The sequence below is a fragment of the Phasianus colchicus genome, chromosome 2 (genome assembly GCF_987193195.1).
Source record: "Phasianus colchicus chromosome 2, bPhaCol1.hap1.1, whole genome shotgun sequence".
Classification (NCBI taxonomy): domain Eukaryota; kingdom Metazoa; phylum Chordata; class Aves; order Galliformes; family Phasianidae; genus Phasianus; species Phasianus colchicus.
The window spans coordinates 27,827,636-27,850,796 of NC_143437.1; the positions used below are offsets into that span (position 1 = coordinate 27,827,636).

A 23,161-nucleotide genomic window follows, 5' to 3' on the forward strand; every position below is an offset into this window, starting at 1 on the left:
CCCCTCTTGCCCACTAGTTGGCTGTTGGGAAAGTTTCTGCCAAATGCTTTGGTAATAAACATTCCCCAGATGAGTGATCTCAGTCACGCCAGTTTGAGTTCATTACTTTAATGGTGGTTATTCATCAGTAATGAACCGTGTACTTAAGTTGCCAGAGACAGCATGGCTAATTGAAGATGAGGCAAGAGGTTCTTTCAATATTATTATTTTTCCTCCATTTGCTTTCAGTATCTCTTTGCTCCTCAATGAGATCTAATATAAGTTTTAATTACCTTTGAGAACAATAACATTATCAAGGCCCTACTTCTTTGTGTGAAGCAGTTTGCTTAGAGATGAGCTATGTCATCTGTTCAGGTCTCTGAAGGAAGCGGGTAAATTCTGGTTACCTACTGAAATCTTGGAGTAATATATTTTTTAAACTATTTCCATTCTGGCCCAGATGTCTTACCTTTCTGTCTATTGTAAGTGTTTCTCTCTGTGTTATCTGGGTGCCACACACAGAATGATGTAAGTGAAAATATTAATATCCCTGTGAATTATTCCTCACCCTTACTCTCTCCTAACATTTTGGCTATGGAGATTTCCTCCTCCCTTCATTATCTGGCCTTTCACGTTTTTCTCCTCTGCACAGGTTCTAAGTCTTTAGGCTGAGTATCTGGAGGACTGACTACAGGGAAAAGCAGAGCCCAAACCTTTCTGCTCAGCCCAGTCTCTCCCACAGTATCAGCCTAGATGTCACAGTAGTGGGTGCATTAGGAATATAAGAATGTGTGAACTGAACAAATGGCGCTCGACTGTTGCTATAATGGCGCTGCTATTTATTTCACAGTTACATGATGAAATGTTCCCAAACATGTAAGAAACTTTTCCTGAGAAAGTCTGGAGAAGTAAATTAATAATTGAGAACTATATTTTCTGGATACATTCAAAACTGGTTCCATTGTACAGAGTTCAAAATAGGTTTTAAATGTCTGTTTCTTTATTTATAGAATGCTATGGAAGTTTTTTTAGAATATAATCGAGAAACTGCTTGTTATGCATTTACCCAAAATTAAGAAATAATCAATCTAGCAAAGATTATGAAGGAAGCAAGAAATAAAATATTGCGATGACTCTCAGTGACAATTCTGAGAGTGTGCTAAAGAATGTCATCCAGCACCCCATGAGAAACAGACATTTTAATACCATATTTACTCTATTGTGTGTTTAGAGGAAAAGCCATCTACCAATGAAATACTTCCAAAAACTCTAATTAGTTCTCCTATATGTTAGAGAACTAATTTGGGTTAAAAAGCAGACCGGCTTGTCCTCCAACCCCAAGTTTCATAGGGATTACTTAAGTTCATAAAAGAGTTTTAAAGTATTTTTAAAATGTGGGCATTTTTTTTTTGTCACTTCTTGTCCATGTTTAGCCTTTGCCTTTTTGTCTAGGCTCTATATCCAACAATTCCCAGCCCCACCCAAATTACCACAAATCTCAAGAAGAATGTTATCCTCAGAAGACCTGTAGTCCATGACTTGGTTTTTCAAGTGCTGTAATTCCATAGCTGCTCAGAGGATGCAGGTAGTCCCTTCGCATTGAAGATTAATGGAAACAGAGCATTCAGGTCCCTTAAGTGGATTTGAAGCTTGCAGCCAAGAGGTATAGAGATGCATCCCAGCCCATGAACATTGGGCTGAAGCCGATTTTGTCTCACTGGCATTACCCTAACCCTGCTGAACGCTGCCATGCTAAACTGGGTTGCATCAGGTTTGGTGGGGGAGGAAACAGAGTAAGCAACCAGAGGGCTGCAAACAGCTTTGCTGCATTTAACCCAACAGCAAAGTCCTGCTGATCTCCTTACCTTTATTTTTTCTTTTCCTTCCATATACATTATGTTAAGTAAATGCTGCAGAGAAGTACATCTCTTTGCTGGCCTCTTTCAAATGGCAGAGGAGTTTCTATGGAGACACAGGAGGAGGCAGCAGATTTCTGTTGCTGGCAGCAGGAGAGGACTGGGCTCGCCAGCCATGCTGAGCTCTCTACCTGTTGGCAAGAAGCAACACTATGCAGCCAAACATGTGGCTCTGGGCCATGCATTTCCTCATTAGCTTGCCCCTCTGTTAATCCCCCATATTTTTGGAGTCAAGTGGAACAACTCCAGGGACTGGGTGTTGATACGAGCATGGAGAGGACATAAATATGTATTTGGGCATTTAGAAAGTTTTTGGAGTGAACATTTTCCTCTTTGTTTCAGTTTGTTGCTTTCACCAAGCTGGAGAAGACAGACAGGTGCTGGCTGCCTGGCTTTGTCTGTTGTCCCTGGTACCAACTCCCATCATTGTCTTTGCAACCAACAAGGCATGTATAGAGCAGGAACAGAATATTTTTATGGCAACCATGCTTGGTTTCTATCAAAACAAACTTGCTTTAGACCTGCTTTAAAACATATTGGGCCATTGTACTTTCATGTCATAGGTTCTAACAAGGAGACCAGCAGTAATGTATCAGATCCTTACAACATGATGATGAGTTTCAGGGCAAGGCCAATGCTTCATCCAAACTGGAGACGGTAGTCAACATGTCTTTTATTGAATGTTCAAGCCAGAGTTTTAGCTAGGGCCAGATGCAAGGCTTTATGAACCCTTCCTTAGTGACAAAGCATCACAAACCATCTGTGATGACAACTGCCATTCAACCCCTCAGCCAAAGAAGGGCTTTATCCAAAGCCAAAGGGCACTGTTATTTCATGCAGAAGGTCTCAGCTAATTGAGGTTCAAATATGTGGCTTTTCATCACCACTATATACTTTCATAGTGACCCACTAAAATAGCTGAAAAACCATTTGCCAAGTCTCTGCTCTATCTTCTCTAGGGCAGCAATGAGTGTGACAGATGACCAAAGCAAGCTGTGACTGCCCTTGAGCTGTCACTACTGAGGATCATGAACAATTTACTCAGAACTACTCTGCCATGGTGGAAAAAACTGTCTTTTAGTTAATTAAGTGTGACACGTGTCTGCTCTTTTCCCAATTATCACGTCATATTGGCTCAAGCTTATAAGCCAAAGGAGTTTATCACTGCACAGGGTCTTGTAGGGCCAGCAGGCTTGACAACTGGCCTGTTATTTCCACATCTTATTGCGTGAAGGTGCCTGACTTTAGCATATATTCTGACCTAGGAACACCCCTATAGCTGTCATCTTCTCTTTTTTTCCCAGCCTCGTTCTGTGGAGGGCAAATATGTTTTTTAACCTTAAATGTCAGGGAGTGTGAGATAAACACAGTTTATTCTATGAGTATGCATCAGTGGCAGTTTTGCTTGCTTCCAGGCTTATCCACATGGTGGTAAATGTGGGAGGCTGGGTAGTTGTAGAGTGTGAAAGTGGTCGTAGCACTTCACAGGGAGATAGAGGCACATGATGGGGAGCAGCCCAATGGAAACTGGGGGTTGGGAGCAGGGGGCAGGAATTGGAGTTGAGGCCAGAAAAAAGGTTGAATTGAACTGTGAGTCACTACTGGAGGATGATTGGTGCAGGTTGTGAAAGGCTTGACAAAAGCAGGATCAATTTAACTCTGCCAATCTGCCTTAAGAAGTTAGCAAAGAGTATCATCATCTGTGGAAGACAAAAAGAATTGTCAAAAACAGGTCTAGCCTATGCTTTTGATTTGTATTTATGTATTTCTTTACTCAGGGACTCATATCATCAGTGTTAACCTTAGGGTTGTTGAGCTTGTAACTTGCTTATTTTGCCCAGCTTTGCAGGGCTGCATGACTGTTTAGGGAAACCAAAGAAATAACCTGTGAAATTCAGCTGAAACTGCAGATAACCTGATGAAGTATCCCAGGAATCTGGCTGGGAAACACCAGCTAAAATGGATGTCACAGTTTCTATGTAGCCATCTGCCATCCAATGCTGTCTTATGCAGTGAGATTTTCATTTAAATCAATGGCAGCAGTGATTAGGAACAGGCAGTGTCTGGCTGATTCCTTGTGGAGTCAAAAGTCTGCTTGGGGCTAGACTCTTGAGTCTGATTTATCTATGAAGAGAAGGGAGGCAAAATACAACAAAATAGTACCCATTTCTGAACGTATACTCAGCAGTTACACTGAGTATATTTGAACATGGTAATCAGGTGGTTTAAAGGTACAACAGGAATAAAATGAATAGTTGGGATTTTGGTTTTGCATTACCACAGAAGATGCCATCTCCAGCAAACAAGTACTCATATGTCCTACTGTCCGGTCAGTGCTTCTGCTTGTGGCTAAGCAAAAAGCAGTATTTAATGAATCTGCTTGTCAGGAGTAAAGAAGTGATGATTTCTTCTCAGGAACACATTTCACATATATAAGATCTGATGAGGTAGTCAAATGTGCTTCACACTAAGAAAGAAGACAATATGTCTTCTTCATTTTCAGGCCTTTTATTTTTATTTATTTTTAATTCATATATATATAACATATATATATATATATATGTATATATAGATATATTTGCAGAAACTTCACTTTGTATAAGCAAATAGTTAATTATTACTTCTGTTGTGCATGACTTTCAAACTTTTGATAGTTCCTTGATGGTTACTTTTAGCCATCAAAATCCAACCAGGGTGAATCAATATTTGCTTTTATATCTTTTGTTGCAAAAAAAGATATTCCAAAACAACATACAAACTATGTCTCTTTATTGATCTGTTTACCTTTGTCTTTTGAGCTGCCAACATTTTAAAGCATTCTTTTATTTTAAAGGTACTTTTTAAAATTCAATAAAACCAGAGTATATTCCCTGTGGGATATCCTCTTAAAATCTGTGCATTGAGTACTGCTGGCTTGTGGTTTTTTTAAGAAACTGATCTAATTCAAAGAAAAGAGGAAAGAAAATAAATTATTGTAATTGCTTAGGACATTTTAAAAAAAAGTCAAAGCGAGCTTTTACTTAAGTTATTAGAGCAGAATAAGCTATTCTGTTCACAGATGATAGAAATAAGAAATGGAAAAGGTCAGTAAGGATATCTTCTCCTTTTACCCTCATGATCGAGTCTTGGCAACTACGAAAAAACATTTCTGGTTCGTTTTCAGCAGACTAACGATATCTGTGTAGCAACGGGTGAAACTCAGCTGTAGGCAGGGTTTCGGCATAAAGCCTATGATCTGGCCTATGACTTCTGCTTACATCACTTAGGCACAGAGGGATGAGATCTTCATGTTGAAAACCTAATGTTATCTACAGTTTTTCATGGCATATCTAGGAGCATTATTTCTAATGATATGGGAAATTCTCCTACTTGGAATTACTTGCTAAGGAATGCACTCTCTAAGGTAAAGTGCAGAGCCTGAAAAACAGATAATCATTTTGTTCTCGCCTCATTAGTCTGTAAGGTAAAGGCCATCAGGGGTTATCCTTAGTCAAGCTGTAAATTCAGAGTGCACCTTGAATTTGTCTCAGGGATAGGGCTCCATTGCCTAGAGAGGCAAATGTTGCTCGGCATCTGTCAACGAGCTCAGACTTGAGTGGATTAGACTGTTCACAACTTACTGGATATAGTAGATCTGAGTTCTCTCTACATTCATCTACAGCTGAAATTCAACTCATCCCAGGCACTTTACTCAAAGGATGGGAGAGAAGTTTTTTGCCTATCGTACAGAATGATAGTTGGTTTTAACAGCAACCACTATATATATTCAGTATGGATCAAATAGCAAAATACTTTCAATTTCCATTTTATAATGAAGTTTGCATCCAAGCAATGCATGATAGGATTAATCAAGTTGTTCAGCTTATATTTCAGTTCTGTGCAATTTCAGTGCGTATTTCCTGTGTGAAGAACTGCACATACCTCTCATTCACAAACACTTTCCTCTTCACTCTCAGGAGCTAAAAACCAGCCAATGCCTTTCCCCTGGGATTTGATTTTTTTACATTTAAAAAGTATTAAATTTGCAGGTACCGTACCTTCTTGTAATTCTCACAGCAATGCTCATTCCCTGAAACTGCATAAAGAACTAACTCATTATTCTTTCCAACATAGCAAAAAGTTTTTCCTCTGAATACAAACTAACCTTTTCTGAGGGTCTGCCCATGCTAGACCTGCTTCTATAACTGGTTTTGTGTAGCCCCACCTCCTCAAATACCACTAGTTGGGCTGGTGAGAGTATTTCTCTGCTGACCCAGAGAATCCAAAGCACAAAGCAAAATAACTATTTTACAATTTTGACCTCCAGAAGCAATCCATGGCAGTGAGTTCCACAGTTGCACTGTATCCTTTAGTAAAAACATCCGTGCATTTGTTTTAAACTTGTCATAAGACATCTGGAGGTCAACCTTGTATTAATAAGAATATAAGATTTCCAAATGTCTTTCGACAAGGTAGTCCTATCTTCCAAATTTATTTGGTAGCACGATGTAGTTTTGATTTCTATTGTTTAATTTCAGGTTTGCCTCATTAACTAAAAAACAAACAAGTAGACTTACTATAGTAGTCTGGCAGAGGGTTAAAACATTTTTTTTCCTAGGATCTGAATAGTAAGCTGAGGGGGAACTAAATCTGTATTGCATATGGAAGTTCATTCAAAAATGCATGGATAAATGCTAGTACTGTGTATTTTTGACCCTTTTCAATGAAAATTGTCTTTTCTGGTGAAAAAACAGAAAAGAAAAGTAAGAATTAATGAAAGCAATGTTCTGCATGTGTTAAGGTCCTGCTCTGACCCTGATACTCTGAGGATGTAACTATGGAAAAACTGCTATTAATGGAATATGTTTCACAAATAAAGCAGTAGAAGCTTGTGGTGTTTTGTGTACATAATTTGAACTGGGGCATCAGCCACCAGAGTTTCTTCTTCATTAGAAGCACATGAAAAATTAAAACAAACAAATTTTCCTGTTCTCTCTAAGGTTGAGTTCAAGATCACCTTGTGAGTACAAGAAAAGTTTAGTAATTTCTGACTTCTCTGTAACTTGCTTGCCAACCCTGGTCCTCCCACCTGTCAACAGAGACCTAAACATAGCCTCTTACTAATGAAGAGGATCTGCTACAGCAGAACTTTGGGATTGCTCACATGAAGTTTAACCAGCAGCTTGGGGCAACTCATGTTCTAGGCTATGTTTGAAAAACACCATCTCATTTTCCTGAAGGACCTCCTGTCTCCTGCCTGGTTGTTTCACAAGTCAGAAGTCCTTCTTCTTAAACATAGCAACATCATAATTCCCCCAAATCTGAAATATCCTCCACGTATCCACTGCTTGTCACAAAGGACATTGCTGTGCTCTCTACAGGAAGGGTGTGCTGATCAGCTATAAACAAGAGTTGTCAGAAGTATCTGGTGACTATGAGGGTGGAAGTGATTTCATTTGAATTGGAAACCTAAGAGGCTGTGGGCACACGCATGGTCAGGGCAGCATGGCAGTAATCCCAAAGCCATCTCTTTCATCCTGGAGAAACCGAGAGCTACAGTGAAGAACCTGAACTGCGTATATAGTGGTTATTTCAGCTCACATATGCTCTTTCATGTGTACATCATTCCAAACCCAGGTTGCCAGAGGGTAAAGGATGTCCATGCTGAAGTGATGTAAACCTAAGAAGCTTCTGGACTGATCATTTTTTTTTTCCTTTGCTTTGTTTTGCTTATGACTATACCTGTCTGTAACCTGTCATCAGACAGATTGCCTGGCCACATACTGCTTGCTGGCTTTTGCAAGTACCTCAGTCACAGCATGCCTTTGCACAAAAGAACAGTGTCTATTTCCTCAGTATGATGGCTTTACATCATTTGTCAACGATGTTATTATTCAGTAATTCTCTCTCAACATGCTTAAAAGCCTGACTATCTAGGGAAAGGAGGTCATTTTGAGTGGTCTTCGATTGGCAGAGTTCTGTCCACTTAGCCTTCTATTTTGCGTCCAACAACAAAGAGCAATGTCCACACAAGAGTCTGTACAAGAAAGTCCGAAGTAGTCCTTTTCCTTTAGCATCTTCTCAGCTTCCATCACTTTTTCTAGCGGTAAGGTAAAGCAAAGAATGGTAAGCAAGATCATCTGAGTAAGGCCTTTCACAGTTTCTCAAACTCATTGACACAATGCCACTGCATCCTGCCACTGGAGGCTAACACATGCCTCCTTAGTTCTCTGCCTTTCTAAATAATCTGCATCTCAGTGAGCAGCCCCTCTGGAAGTTAATTAAAAGACAAACTGCAGTACAGATCATTAGTTTGCACATGGGCCAGAAATGAAGGATCACTATGGCCCTGCAAAATTAGGAACAGATGCCCAAACAAATCTCTAAGCAGGCCTAACTAGCAAGCCTTGGCAACAGATCTTGTCTGGTACAGAGCACTGCTTCACTGCAACTCAGGCAAGAGAAATGATTCTGTCTCTCTGTTGACTTCTCGTTGTGCAGTGTTATCAGTTCAAACAAAGTGTATTCATTGGGAACATAGAAAAGGCAGAAAATGTCATTCCAGGCCTTTAATTTGCAGTCAAATTCTCACCTGCTTTGTTTATCAAAGCAAAAGTTATGCAGCTGGGAGCGGTAATGGGAAAAAGTGAGCCTCCTGTTCACAGAGGCTCTGTTTCTATCTGCAGAGGAAGTGTAGCATAAAAATTCCTGTACATTCAACTGGTCCAGAGTGGCAATTCTCAATGCCTTCAGGTACCCTACTGAATATCTTCCTGATTTTATCCTGTGCTCCCCATGTGTGTGAGAAGAGAGAACTTCACATAACTTTCTATTTCTTGGCTCTCCATCCCAACATTCCTGCAAGCCCTTCATGGCTCTGAAACCTGGAAAAGTTTTCAAAACCCAGAGAGCTTTTCTGAGATTTGTTGCTATCATTAGCCCTTTTTGCTCTGGTCCACTTCTCTCTCTCTCATTTCTCCTACTTGTCCTCCATTGATTTTGGAATCTCTTTAAGCCAGGAGTTGCATTTTAGGTCAACATGTACAGCAGTTACACATCTTTAACCACTCACAACATCTCTTTGTATTGGAAAAAGATGATACTGATGGGAGAAAAGCCCCACTGCTAAACTGAAGCTGCCCATTAAACCTTTCATGTACAGTATCACTGCCTCTTTCTCTCATGCAACCCCAAGAGCAAGGGATAAGTAGCTGTTTGACAACAGTGCTCAGACAGTCTGTGGTGCCTGGTGCTGGCATGGTGGCTGGAGAGAGAATGTGGAACTGTGGGGTGCATATGAAGGCAGCTTGGGCCTGGTTGGGAGTGAGCCAGCTTGGGGACCCTCGTGCTCAGTGCACAAATAGAGAGAGGTGTTCCTGAGCTCTACAGAATGACAAGACAGCAACTAAAATAGCAAAATTACAGACTGTTGTGAGTATAGAGTTCTTAGGCAGTTTCTTTGAAGACTATGTATACTAATACTAGGAAGAAAAGCAAACACACTGTGTTCAAACTCGTCTGCGTGCCATAATTTGGTCTGGGAAGATGCATGCCCTCATCCCAGCCCTCTTGAACCTGTAAAAGTATAATCGTCAGCCCTAGGGAATTTGTGGACTGGAGAAGTCTTTCAATGTCTTTTCATCTACTCAGGGGACAATAAACAGGCAAAAGGTGGAAGGTGAGATTGTTATGACAAACTCAACAGAGCTCTGAAATCTTTGGAGAGGTAGAGATATTGCCTTGCCATGAATGTTGCTCTCTCAGCTAAAAACTCAGACTGAAGAGAGGGGGAAAAAAGCAAACTTTGAACAGCTTGGATGAGCTAGTCAATAAATGACTGCTTTCTATTTCCTAAGAAAGAAACATACCAAAGAGACTCCTAGCTCAATGTCTACTAAATGGCAAGCAAGAAGAAAAGGGAGAAGAAGAACTAGAGAAGTATTTAGATAACTCTTTTTTATGATGAAAAATGATAACATACGAGGAAAGGGATAATAAGATCAGGCTGAGGTGTGATGAGGAAAGAGAACTAAAGCCTTTTCTGGAAGTGATGTCAGAAAAGCAAGTGAAAAAGGAAAACAGATTTGAACTATACTGGTATAAAGCTAACATAAAACAGACATAAGTCAGAAGAGCAGAGTTGCATCCATGTGCACTGGCAGAGCCAGGCCATACCTCCAAGTGGGAGGAGATCTGCAGGAGTTTATAAAGGCTGCTCAACGCTGCTTTTTCTCCCCTTTCCCATCTAGGCCTCTCCTGCCATTGACTGTGAATTCAAAGGTTTATGGGACAACTAGCACACTGTGGAGGAAACCATGCATACTCCCCAGTATGGAGATGGGACTCAGACACGGAATCTCTGGAGCCAGGTGCTAGAAGAGTTCCTACATTTCAGACATCATAAATTAGTGGTCAACTCTGACTTTGAATCTCTGTGGATCACTACTGCACACTTTGGAGAGATCAGACTGACTTTGCCCCAGAGCGACATTTAGATACATGGGGAGAGGAATATTTTCATTCAGTAGCTAAATCTCTAGGTATTTGCATAGGAATACTGCAACAAGGATGTGTCTAGGGGACTCTGGCCTTGGAGAGTTTATTTTTCAGCTCGTAAGATGAGTTATAACAATTGCAAAGTTGGCATAAAAAGCCATCACACTGAAATGTTAAGATTCTTCTACAGTGGTATTTTATGCTGAGCTAAATGATGGCAATAGACACAATGCACAGAGAAACAATGATGCTGTTTTGTTATTAGAGCAATAGTAACTCTAACATTTTCTATCATAAAGATAGTTAGAGTTACAATGAAAGTGCATTTGATGGAGAAGCTACTAAACATGGCTCATGTGCCAAATTCCCAGTGGGTATAAATCAATAAAGCCCTGCTAACTGGTGTTGACTTACAACAGCTGATAAGTGAATCAAAATATTTCCATTTAATTGGGAGAGAAAAAATATCTCAGGGATACTCTCTAGCTGAGCTAAAAGAAATGGGAATTTGTTTCCAATGTTGACAGTTTTTTAGATATAGGGCGGATTTTTTTTTCTGGGTCCTATTCATACAAAATCCACAAAAGCAGCAGCTTGCAAGAGCAGACCTTAGACTGAGTAAAGCTATGAACAGAGTCATCAAGCACAGGATGTCTTCAAACCAGCGAAGAGTTGAAAATGCGCAACCAGTTCAGAGAAGAAATCCAAAACAATGATGTTTTCACTGCAGTAAACGAAAGGGCTCACTTGACATCTGCCATTATGAAAACACAAAATGCCACAAATCCCCAAAGGCTGAGTACATGTAATTGGACAGATAGCAAATAAAGCAGCTTGGACATTGCATTAGCACAAGCTGCTTAGAGAAGAGCTTTAAAAAGGAAAATCACGACTACAAACAAATAGAGACAGTAAGTGAGAGCGAGGTGGGCTGCTGAAAAAGATAGAACAGAGCCATGAGTTGCTAGAGCAGACAAAAAAGAGGCAGCAGTCACAGAATTTCAGAGGACAGACAGAAATCATGTCTGGATTTAGTGTAGTGTTCAAAGGACCAGTGCCTTTGCTCTGTGTGAGTGAACTATGTGTATCTGTTGGTGCCAGTGAAGGCGCACTGTAGTGTATGAGCTGAGGATCTGACCCGGAATGCTCTAAATAGCCCTCCCAAAGTGAGTCCTGTCACAGTTTGCATTAGACTCATGGCAAAGCAAAACAGATAACAACAAGATGCTGGATAATGAGATGCTAACAAGGACTACAGTGTTCAGAGGTGCCTGTGAGCCTCGTTCTGGGATGAAAATTAAATAACTGTTTCCTAACTAAACTTCATCTCTCTGTTCAACACAAGGCTTTTTCTGCATTTCAGGTTATGTCCTTCAGGCTCAAAAGCTCAAGGGAGACATAAAAATCTGGTGAAAATGACCAGAAGGTATATACTCATCCGAGGCCAATACTAGTAGTGCCATAAGGACATTGTGCTTCACTTTTGCTTTATGTAAAAAATTAGTATCTGGTAGTGTACTGGTGTTTATACTGAAATAATTCAGTAACATTTTAGTAGGTTAATGAAATGTAACCTGTTTTATCTTCTTCCTGCCCTCTGAGATCTCATGAAGGAGCCAATGTTTTGTTAGAACTTTTGAAAATGCCATGACAACTAGCAAGGGAGATAAACTACCTCCACATCAGAAAATAGCATCTTTCTGGCAATCTTATCAAATGCGACTACATAGAGTAGCATATAAAGTATACGTGGGCTGAACAACTAATGAGGAGTTGTTTACGTGTATAAGAAAGACAGCTGGGAGGCCTGATTTCTATAGATGCACAGGATATTGAAAACACACACACACAAATCCCCAAATATCATCAGAAATGTCCCTTTCACCTCCAGGAAACAAAACACAATGCAGAATTTTGGAGACCTGTTAATAATCTGTGACTAGGGAATATATATATATATGTAAAGCCTTAAACCTTAAGGATCTGTTCTTCCTGAAAACATTCAGCGCCTTGAAAGCAGCTCCTTCCCTTAGTTTTTAGCACTATAAAGAATTATTTGTCAGAGAAATCTTTCTTTCAGAATGTCACTTTCTAAATGGTTTGTACTGAACATAAAAGCAATTGTATGGCTTTTGGATGCAAACTTAGACAACTTGCTCTAATTTATACTTCTCGAAAACTAGATTTAAAGCAGTTTAAATGAAAGTGAAATCTGGTTTGCTGAGTCAAAGAAGTACCAAGACTACCAAAAAATGTTGAGATCCCATCTGTGTCTTCTCCCAAAGAGAATAATTACCATTTTTTCACATATGGAAGGAAAGATAGAGAGCTTTGAAAGTGTAAAGAAACAACACAATAAGCACAAAATACAGAGTATCAAGCAGTGGCAAACATAAACAGACAGAGTTCAGGTAGCATCACTTTCTGTCACAAGGTCTTTAAGACTTTACTTGTGCTGCTTTTGTCACAACATTTGTAGGCTGCAGAGAGGTTCCAAAATACTTAACTAATCAACCAAAGAAACTATCTATTTGAGGCATAATCTTGTATGCTTATGGTCTGAAGGTAAGATAAGTGAAGGAATGAACTGTGTATCTCAGTGAAACCTGCCTGCACATCTAAGAACACCTGAGATCCATTGGAGCTTCTGGTGCCCAAGACTGGAGCCGTGACTGGTTGAGTTGAGCCTATTCCTTCCCATACCTGGAACCACTGCTTCAGAGTTCAACACCTCTTAGCTGTGGATGCTGAGGATAAAGTTGCTTATCAAGAAATAGTTTCTGTACATAAATGCAATGGCCTGTATCATAGTTGTATACTCCAGAATATTAGATTTTCTTTTAAAAATCTGTAATATTTCAAACCAATTGTTCATTGTTTGGTATGGAAAAGAAGAGCTTGAGAAGAAACATATCTAAATTATGGCCTACAGCAATGCTAGCCTCTAACACTACTTTATTCCAAAGAAGTCAGCCCTGTGCATGTAATCATGAAGAAAGCTGCAGCTGCTCATCTACATCTGAGTCTTCAGCTGAATGCTGTTAAATATATTAGCATTGCCACCTGGTTGAGCCAGGAAAAAAGAACTGGAAAAGTTCTCTGTCTGTTTGTGATGATAGGCAGCATGTACTTTAATACTGAGTTGAATCAGAGGAAACCTCCCAGGGAAAATTCCTCAGAATTCTTTTTCTTGAGGCTGAAGGAGGAAGAAATGCACCAGATCTTTTGGGACTTGTGATAAGATGCTATTAGCAGTCAAGATAAAACTCCCACAAGAGAAGAAGGGATTGTATTATTCCACTGAGCTTGAAGCCTCTCTGAAGACTAAGGTCTGTTTTGAAGCCTCATAACCAGTTATTTGTACAACAATCACAGGGGAGGTGATGTGAATGGTATCATATGATCTGATTTAAAATAGTGGCTTTACGTCATGCTCACTTTGAAGCTTTTTTTTAAAATTCATCTCATTGTAAGAAGTTAAAGCGAACCTTGAGCCTATTCTAGCAATTAAGAAAAAAGTAATTTATTGTTTTAGCTAGAGATTGCCATTGAAGATGCATTTGCAGGTATAGCCAGCTAAGAAAACTAGGATGTCAGAATTTGCTAGTTGAAGTTAGCTCCTCAATTTTTTCAAGTTGAATAGCAGCTCTTTGAACAGGAAACTTGATTATTACATTAGTAGGGAAAAAAAAAAAACCAAAAACCAAACCACAAAAAAACAACAACAAAACAACAACAAAAAGGTCTTTTTCAGTACTTGATGTGAAATACCATTGTTGCATGGGGAATATGGTCCCTAACACAATAGGAGCCAGGAGCTGCTGCCTTGCGCAGTGTTAAGACCTCTTTGATCAGGGTAGATAGGAAGCATCTTGGTACAAAGGATAACTTCTCAGCTCCTACTGAATTCTGATGAATGAAAATAGACCAACTCTTCCTCAGTTCCATGCAGGTTCAAAGCTCATTAAGGGCTAGAGGAAGGTAAGACTGTACCTCAAAAGAAAAAAGAAATGAAATGCACGGCTCTGTTTCTCAGAGGAAAAATCTCTGCCTTCTTTACAGCCAGCTCCTCCCCTGGCATGTGCAAAGGACAGATGGATCCTGCTCGGTTTGGACTCCAGTTGTCACCCAGCAGCTGACTTGGATGTGATTTTCCCCTTAAACTCCTCCTGGACAAAAGGTAGGAATCCAACTCACTGTGTGAGATGGCGACTTATACTGTGTTTATTCTCTTTGCACTATGCCTCCTGTTACATGCATTCCACCAATCAGTGCACATTGCTCCAGGGATTCTATTATTGTAATATAAAATTAGAAGATTATCCTCTGCACAATCCTGTTCCACGCATCTTGCAGGCTACAATCTAAGCTGGCAAGCAGGTAGATCTTTACAGGGGTCAAGAGCTTAGCTTGTGTTCGGAAAGAGCTCCCTACCCTCCAGTTCGTATCCTGCTGGCCAGAAGGCGCCTTGCCAGAGTAGAGAGAGCTTGAGGAATGATTTCTTGCCCTTGTCTAAGCTACAGATAATGAGGAAGGTCTTTAGTCTCCGGGGCTGTCAATCTGGCAACTTCTCATCTGCATTAAAATTGGTCAAAAGATGTTTTTAAAAGAAAATATAATGAGGGGATGCACTTAGGAAAATGAAAAGCTTGGCTGCTTTTTTATCGCTCCTCAGGCACTTTGTGTCCTTCTCTGATGAGAGCTATTGTCATTCAGGGCAGCTCAACGGCTCCTCGTGCTGGGAGTAGATATGGGCTTGGCACTTTCCTCTCTTGGTGACAGCCAGATATACGCTCTGCTCATTTCCTCCCAGATAAGCTTGCCATCCCGCTTTAGCAGCTTCTCATATTTCTTGTGACTTGTCAGATAGAAGCCCGTGGTAGAGTCCATTCATGGAGATTATTTTTTTGCTTTGGCCTTATATTAGCAAAATAAATTTCTACACTGCCTCCCCATTCCCCCATTCTTCTTATTCCTGGCTAAGAATACGGATGTTGTAGCACATTTTATCCAGGGTTCTTCCAAGTGCTGTTGGAAATGCTGATGAAGTCTTGCTACTCCCTTGCATAATCTGTGTGTTATTCTCATTATATGAAGGCGTATCTTGGGTCTGAATAAGTGGGCGGCCTTATTTTCAGAAGTAGTAGCTGTCTTCTGTTTTCATAGGGTGTTGTTCTTGATGTTGGTCAGGAGTGATATGACTGAGACTACCAAACTAATCCACGGCTGCTGCAAATAGCAATTGGAGATCAAAACTAGATACTCCTTTTTTTTTTTTTTTTTTTTTTTTTTTTAAGTGCAGTCTATTTGCATTTGGAGAGGAAAAAAAAGGATAACATGTTCCTTTTTACGGAATGTCATAAAGAATGGTCGTCTGCCTCCAGAGGCAGAATTTGGTGCACACGTGAATGGAACTGACTGAGCAATGCCTGGATGCAGCATCAGTTACTATGGAAGGAAAATGCTGCTTGGAGAATACCATGGAGATATCAAATTTTGGCAAGACAAATAAAAGCCATGTGACAGGACAGAAGAAAGCAAAGGTCAGAAAGTTAGCATTACCTGTGTGTGTTATACTCTGGCAGAGAAATGAAAATGTGCATTGGTGGTCATCTTGGATTTTCTGATACATACATTTAATGGAAAACTACCATTACCATTTGCTATTGGAATATTTCTATTCATAGCAAAACTTTGCCTGGAAATGTGTGGATGCACTGTTGGTAATTGATTTGGGTAAATTGCTCAGTCTGCTCTCTATTGCCTATTTTGTCTCAAGTACTTCTTTTCTAAAATGATTCTTTCTGACATAAACTGGAGTGAAGGAGGGAGAGGCCCCTCATGGCTGTTCTCCTTTAGTATATTGGGAACTGCAGTGGGTGCTGGTCTATCTTCAGGCAGAAGACCTCAGTCCCTTACCCTTGGAGAAAGAACCCCTTTTGTGAAACCCCAATACTGCAAAGGTTGGCTGGGGCCAACACTGGGGTAAAGGAGGATAAAACAGGGGTAAGGGAGGGGTGCAAGAACCTGCCTCCTCCCTAACATCAGGCAAATCCTTGAGTGTAATACAACAACCTGGTTACACAGGGTTTTGCTGGGAAGATGGAATGAATGCTGTGATTGTGAATCTATCACAGAATATGGCAGAAATGGTCCTATAAGAAGAAACACAAATTGTGTAGTTAGGATAAGCCCTGTTAACAAGTTCTGCTCCATAATTATTCAGTCAATATGCTGTCAAATTATAAAAATAACTTTTTCATGATGGTTTTTGTGCCCACACTGTCACTACTGTTCTTCTCTAACTGAAGTTTGTGGAATCACAGAAACACAGAATATTTTGTGTTGGAAGGGACCCATAAGGATCATTGAGTTCAACTCCTGGCTCTATATAGCACCACACAAAAATCAGACCATATGTCTGAGTGTTGTTCAAACACTTCCTGAATTCTGGCAAGCTCAGGGCCATGACCGCTTCCATGGGAAGGCAGTTCCAATGCCCAGCCATGCTCTTGGTGAAGAACCTTTTCCTAACTCCAAACTTGATCCTCCCCTGATGCAGCTCTATGCCATTCCCTCGGGCCCTGTCACTGCCATTAGAGAGCACTCTGCTTCCTCTGCGGAGCTGTAAGTCACTATGAGCCTCCCCTCAGCTCCTCTGTTTTGGGCTGGCCAAACCCAGGGACCTCAGTTGTACTTTGCACATCTTGCCTTCTGGACCTTTCACTGTCTTCATAGACCTCCTTTGGACACTCTTTAATAGTTTTATGTCCTTTCTGTACTGTGGTGCCACATCTTCCAAAATGCTAGTTGCTTGAGGATTGACTTTTAAAGACACAGAACAGCTGTAGTTACATGTAAAGTGAGAGAAGTTAGAACTAAGCTCAGCCTGCCTCTTTATATTCAGCCTTAGTATCACCAGTGTTTTAGTCTGAACGTTTGTCTTGCAGTCACACTGAAAGCATTTTCTGTTTGTTTGAATGCAAATGGCAGTGTGAATGGGTCTGAGAAGATGAGCATTATTTTCCTGTCTCTCTCACTTGTCCACACTCACTATGAGGAAAACTTTCTTCATTACTGGTACACCAATTAATTGACAGAACACATCAAGAGTGACAGGAGCAGACAATAAAAAGAAAATAACCAAAGCATAGTAGTCACTTTTCAACAGCATCAGTGTCTTTTCCTGCCTGTAAAGGTGGGGTGTTTTGAATGAGTTACTCACTACAATAGGACCCGTTAGGGAGAGCTATGTCTGCCCTCATTAAAGTACCCTATGAAGCCATCATACAGTGGAAACCAGATGGTCTGAGCTTGAGGGCAGACTAGTCTCTACCAGAACTGAGAAGGAATGAACTGCACACAAAGAGGCAGTGACTATGCCAAATGACTTGGAAACTGTGGCTAGGAGCAGTGTTCGCACTGGCTATGCCAGCACTAGGTAGGCTGAGCATCCTTCCTGCTGGGGGGGGGGTTGGTGCTGGGGATATCGTGTGCCATCATAGAGAATTAAGGAATCCTTCAAGAAACCAATTTGATAAATATCCAATTTTCATCTCATTTCTCCTTTTCCTGAAAACTGTTGCTGTGCATAGCAAGCAAATATAATTTAAAAAACAGTTATCTTTGTAAAAGAGAGTGGGGTTTTACAAACTAATACTTTTGAGTGGTGTTGATATTCCAACGTTTGAATTTTAGATGTAAGACTTTGATTGTCTCTAAAAGTAGCTGCCTCTTTATGTTTAGCTACAATTACAGTGCAGATACACACACATGCACACAATATGCTTTTTTTGTAAGATTCATGTCTCTTCCTTCTTATTTTCCTCTTGACTGAATACTGAAGGGCTGTTCGGTCTTTGACCTTTCACGTCACTATACTGTTGAGTACTATTGTAGGGCTGGAGTTATAGGGATGTAGGTAATTTACCACTCCTCATAGTGGTTTTCCATACTTGTTTCAACTTGCTTTTTTTCCTTAGGCCTTCTTGCTTACTGTTCTTGTGGACACATAGCAGTGAGGGAGGACAGAAACAGCCAGAGCCTCTGACTCTCAAAGGAACAAGATCTAGGCATAGGAATTGTCTCTGTTCTCCAGGCAGTCTGCCAGCCTAGCTCCAAGATTTCTCAGCTGCAGCAGTTTAGACTTTGTCAGGGATGAGTGACTTTGGAGCTGGATGCTGGCCAAACCACCGTAGGCAGCTCATTGCACTAATCCAAAACTGTAATTGGGTGGTAGGAGGGGGCAGTGGGAGAACGTTTTATCCCCACCACAGTCATGAGTTTTTGTTAACTTAGGATTATAAGAATAATGAACAAACCCAGAAGCTTGTCTCCTTTATTTAGTTAGTTTTGGGGCTGCAGCTAGCAATCCATTATTCTCTGTGTGATGTGTTCCCAGTCCAACCTCTTATCAGAGGTGCTTAGCTATGCAGTGCACATAAGGATGCCCATCAGTATTGATATATAGATTCCCAGCACATCTATTGTGTTTTACATGCCTTGCAATTAGCTTTTTCTTTATCTACTGTGTGCCTACCTCGCTGTAAGTGTGCCAAGAGAAAGAAAAGAGTCACACTGGGAGATGGGGGATGAATAGGTCTGAAGAATTACTGAGGGAAAGTAGGAAGCAATTTGCGCTCTGATGAAAGCAGTGCAGGGCCAAATCCTGCCAAATGCTGGTGCAGTGTGGAGCAGCTGTAGCTTGGTACTGCCCAGAATGAAGCCTGCTGTGGTGAAGCAATATCAGGAGTTCAGTGAGGTGAAGTATGTGCACTGTGGAGCAATACTGTGAACTTTCAGAAGCAGTGTTGGCATGCTACAATGATCACAAGGCTAGCAGAAAGAAAGAGACATGAAAAAGGAATGGAGAAGACAGGAACTTGTCTTGATGCTGTGGAAGAGTGAATTCGGAACACAGCAGTTGGTATTAGTAAAGGCAAATAACCCACCAAAACAGGCCTGATCTCAGGTGTCACCATCATCTCCTTCACAGTCCCTGCATATTTCCTCCTACTCTTTCCACCAACCACTGGAGCACCCATGTTTCCCTCATATGGGTTTCTTATTGCAGTTATGGTCTTCAGGGCCTCTGCTAGCAGGTCTCCCAAGCGACCTCAGCCCCTCTTGCTTGGAGCAGCTTGCTTGCTTGTGTGAAGGAGGACCTGGCAGAAGCATGGTCCTCCTGGGCATGTGGCACCTCTCCATCCAGGCCCTTTCCTCCCTGATAGTGTCTCATGTTCACTATGCTTAGTGAGATAAACTAGACATTACTAAAAACTCTGTGCTGTGCTTATTTGTGGAGGTATCCGATTCAGGCTGTAATTTTACAGACTTAGTTCTATACACCTCAAGGAGTCAACTACCAGGTTCTCGCTGAGGTATAAACCTCAATAGACTCCAAGGAGTTTGATGACAGTTGAAGGTCTAGCTGTCAGTCTTAGCTCTGCCGAGAAGCTCACCCTGTGCTCCTTACATGGTGTTCAGACTGCTTCTGGGGTCAGAGCAAGGTGACCTTCTGCTGACTGGATGCAACCCTTTTGCCTTTTTACCATCAGCAGACAGTTGGCAGGCACAGCTGTGCTGCCTTTAGCTCCAGCTGCCATACACTCTCAGAAAGAAGAAGGAGAAAGGGGCCGGAGGGAGTAGGGAAAGGACTAAGTACAGCTGAAAGGAGTGCTGCTGCATCTACTTTTTCCACTTCTATAAGCTTCTTCTGTTTCTGTACATCTTTTAATTTGTGTCAGGGTGAGAGAGCTATAACTGGCTCCATCTGGCCTCTCCCTTTAATTACCTCACTGCCTCTGTTTTTCATTTGTTGTTTGTTACCATTCTATACCATTCACAACCCGGAATGCTGATGTAAGGAGTGGCTTCTCCTGTCTGCAGGAGACAAGTGATTAGTATGCAGAAGAGGAAAGGGTGAGTGGCCAACACGTGAAAAGTGGAGGAAAGAGTCATGAGAACAGCTTGGAAAAGGTGTTGGGAAGTCAGTGAGCATATGCTGGAGGATGTTGTCTTGGTAGTTTTTTCCTCTAAGAAAGATTTGGTTTTACAGGTGTTTTACAGGCATTACATGCCTTCCTCTTATTATCTAGTCCATAGTACATGAAAAATTCACCAAATTATCTAAAGGGAAATAAATCTGTAAAAGTGCGTAATAAATCCCACTGCAACATCTTCAACAGCCTTCTTAAATGCCAAGGACTATAAGATTACGCTTACCTAAAGGCAGAAATTAATAAATAAATAAATACCATATTAATATTGAATTCCATTAATAAATCTACTTCCATTTCAGAAAAGAAATCAATAATTCAATAGTTCCCATTCTTCTTGTCTTAAAAGTTCACCAGCTGGCCCAGATTACAAACAAAATTCATATATTTTAAAAGGAAAAAATAGAAGAGAAAAAGAAAAAACAGGAGGCATTATTTTTGGAGCAGCCTTTATGTTTTAAACCTGAAACACTATGCATGTGATGATCATGTGAGAAAAGACCGGTCTTACATAGTACAGCAAGTGGGTTAGGACTTGGATTACTCAACTTTCAACTCATCTCTATTACAAATCTCCTCAATAATCCTGGTCAAAATCCTGCAAGGTTGGAGAAGATGAATCTAAGAGAGGCATTTACATGCAAAGGCATCCTCTAAAGAGAGTAAGGTAGTCCCTAATCAGCGCTTAGTAGTCGGTACAAAATGTTGGACACGAGACCTGTCTGAATTTCTTCCTCTTCGTGAGGTGAAAGGCTGCACAAGGAGTATTCATTCCCTTGAGTGAGTGATACTGAAGTCTTCCTCTGAGTAGTTCCATCATTTCTGAACTACTGACTCTGCTCTCCAGTGCTGGCAAAATGTCAGGCACCTGGGTTTGGTATTCTTGTGGGATTCAATCCCACACATAGCTTATCTCCTAAGGCATGGTCTTGTAGCAGCTGGCCTATAGGAAGGCATGGATTACAAATGCAAAGAGGCGATTGTCCTCTTCTGTGAATTTGTTTTTTTCTGCATATATTATGCACTCTTAAGTTATCTTTTGTAGTCTCAAAAGCAGATGTTGTGTAGGTGGGTTTTTTTTACTTGTTTTAATTCATCAACCAACTTACTGATTCTATTTCCAAAGAACCTTTTTCAGATCTCTTCACTTGCACTGACTGCACTGGGCCTATGTCTGTCTTTCACTGTAGGCAGCTCTTTTTTATTTCTTGTGTCCCATAATGTACCTTTGCTGTGTCTTATTTCATGTGAGGGAGAGACCAGCCTGCCACAAGTTCTGTTTTCACTTCTCTGTCTCCATCTGTGAAATGGAAATTACTGTGTTCTTCTGACTTGCAAACATATTATGGGGATAATGTACTGAAAACCTTCAGGTGCTGAAGCTGTTTTCACAAAAGGACCTATACGCATTTCTGAAACTTGGCAAAAATGGGATCTTTTATAGCAGCAGTTTGTTGAATGAATCTTTTTATATCACTACAGAAGATTTTGCATTGTCAAAGCCCCTTTTAAACATGACTGCAAGACATCAAAGCCAAAAGAAGAATCTCAGCAGTGCAGATTAAAGACAAATTAGCAAATATTAGTTATTCCTCCTAGTGGAGATCTTTACATTTCAAACTCAATGTCTGACAATCGTATTGACTCCTGCTGATAGTTTCCTTTCCTTTCCTGAAATATTGATATTATTAAAAAGAATACTTAATTCATAAATCTTCATTGTACTTCAATAGCCTACTCACACAAATCCTTTTTTTCTTTAAGTAATGTATTTGTTATTTAACTTTAAAAAACACTTGGTTGGTTAATATTCTGGGCTGAGGATTTTTACTCAATTTACACTGTAATGTTAAGATCTAAAGAGAATCCGAAAATATTATTCTTCTGATGCTGCAGCATTTCTTTCCCAGATCTCCCATGCCTGCTTGTTCCTTCCAAATGGCAGATTTAACTCATTCTCAGCTTTGACTTTGGTTTAATCATTAGAGCTGAGTGGAAAAGTGATTTTATATTATTTCACTGGGGTTCAGCGCAGACATAAACATCCAGCCAGGAGAGTCCAATTACAAGATCATACACTTGTAAAGTCTTTTCATTACCTGTGTGAACGCTTCCAGAGTCTCTGATTGAGGCCTCTACACAATCTTCTAGTGCAAATAATCTAACAGGGTCCATTTCATTCTACCTACGAGCCTGCATCTTACTGCCAATAAAGTCTTCTTACCCTGAAATGGGTAGAAACATCTGTCCTTTTTCCCTTATGAGAGCAGGATAAAAAGAAACCCTTCTGCAAATGAAAGTGTCCCCAAGAGTCTTGCCTGGGAAATGATAGATGTATGCCCCTCAATAACTGTGAATTTGAGAGGAAGAACAATCTGCTTATAGCAGATTAGGTCTGATGAGAGGATACTAAGAAAACTGTTTATGAGGACAGGGAAAAGAGAACCGACTTTGAAAAGGGACAGTAGAAAGGACTGTTGAACAGCTTATGCTATGTAAAAATAAATGATCTTACACAATCTCATCTGAATAGGAGTAGTTTAGTGGTCTTTGTGAAGTTAGAGAGTTGCTCAGAAAGCATTACTTTTGGTATACAGCAGCCGCTGAGTTTGCTGTGCATGTGGCAGAACCAGAACTTACCTCGGTTTTGGTTTAGAGCCAGTTCAAAGGAACAAAGCCTGAAGTGTCCTGCATACACGTAGCTCACATTATTGAGCCACTACAATGACCTTGGCATTTTCACTTTTTAGAGAACTTCTTGGTCTGCTTTTAGGAGCCAGAAGGTAATAAAAT

General features: G+C 40.6%; 1 long non-coding RNA gene across 8 annotated transcripts in view; it reads left to right on the top strand.

Annotated features, from left to right (window-relative positions):
* LOC116229682 (uncharacterized) overlaps positions 1-23,161 on the top strand; it is a 138,915-nt gene that overhangs the window by 99,110 nt on the left and 16,644 nt on the right. For all 8 annotated transcript variants that reach the window (XR_016464093.1, XR_016464092.1, XR_016464088.1 and 5 more), the window contains 2 exons: positions 10,124-10,243; positions 14,433-14,550. This is a non-coding gene — a long non-coding RNA (uncharacterized LOC116229682). The remainder of the gene's footprint in view (positions 1-10,123; positions 10,244-14,432; positions 14,551-23,161) is intronic.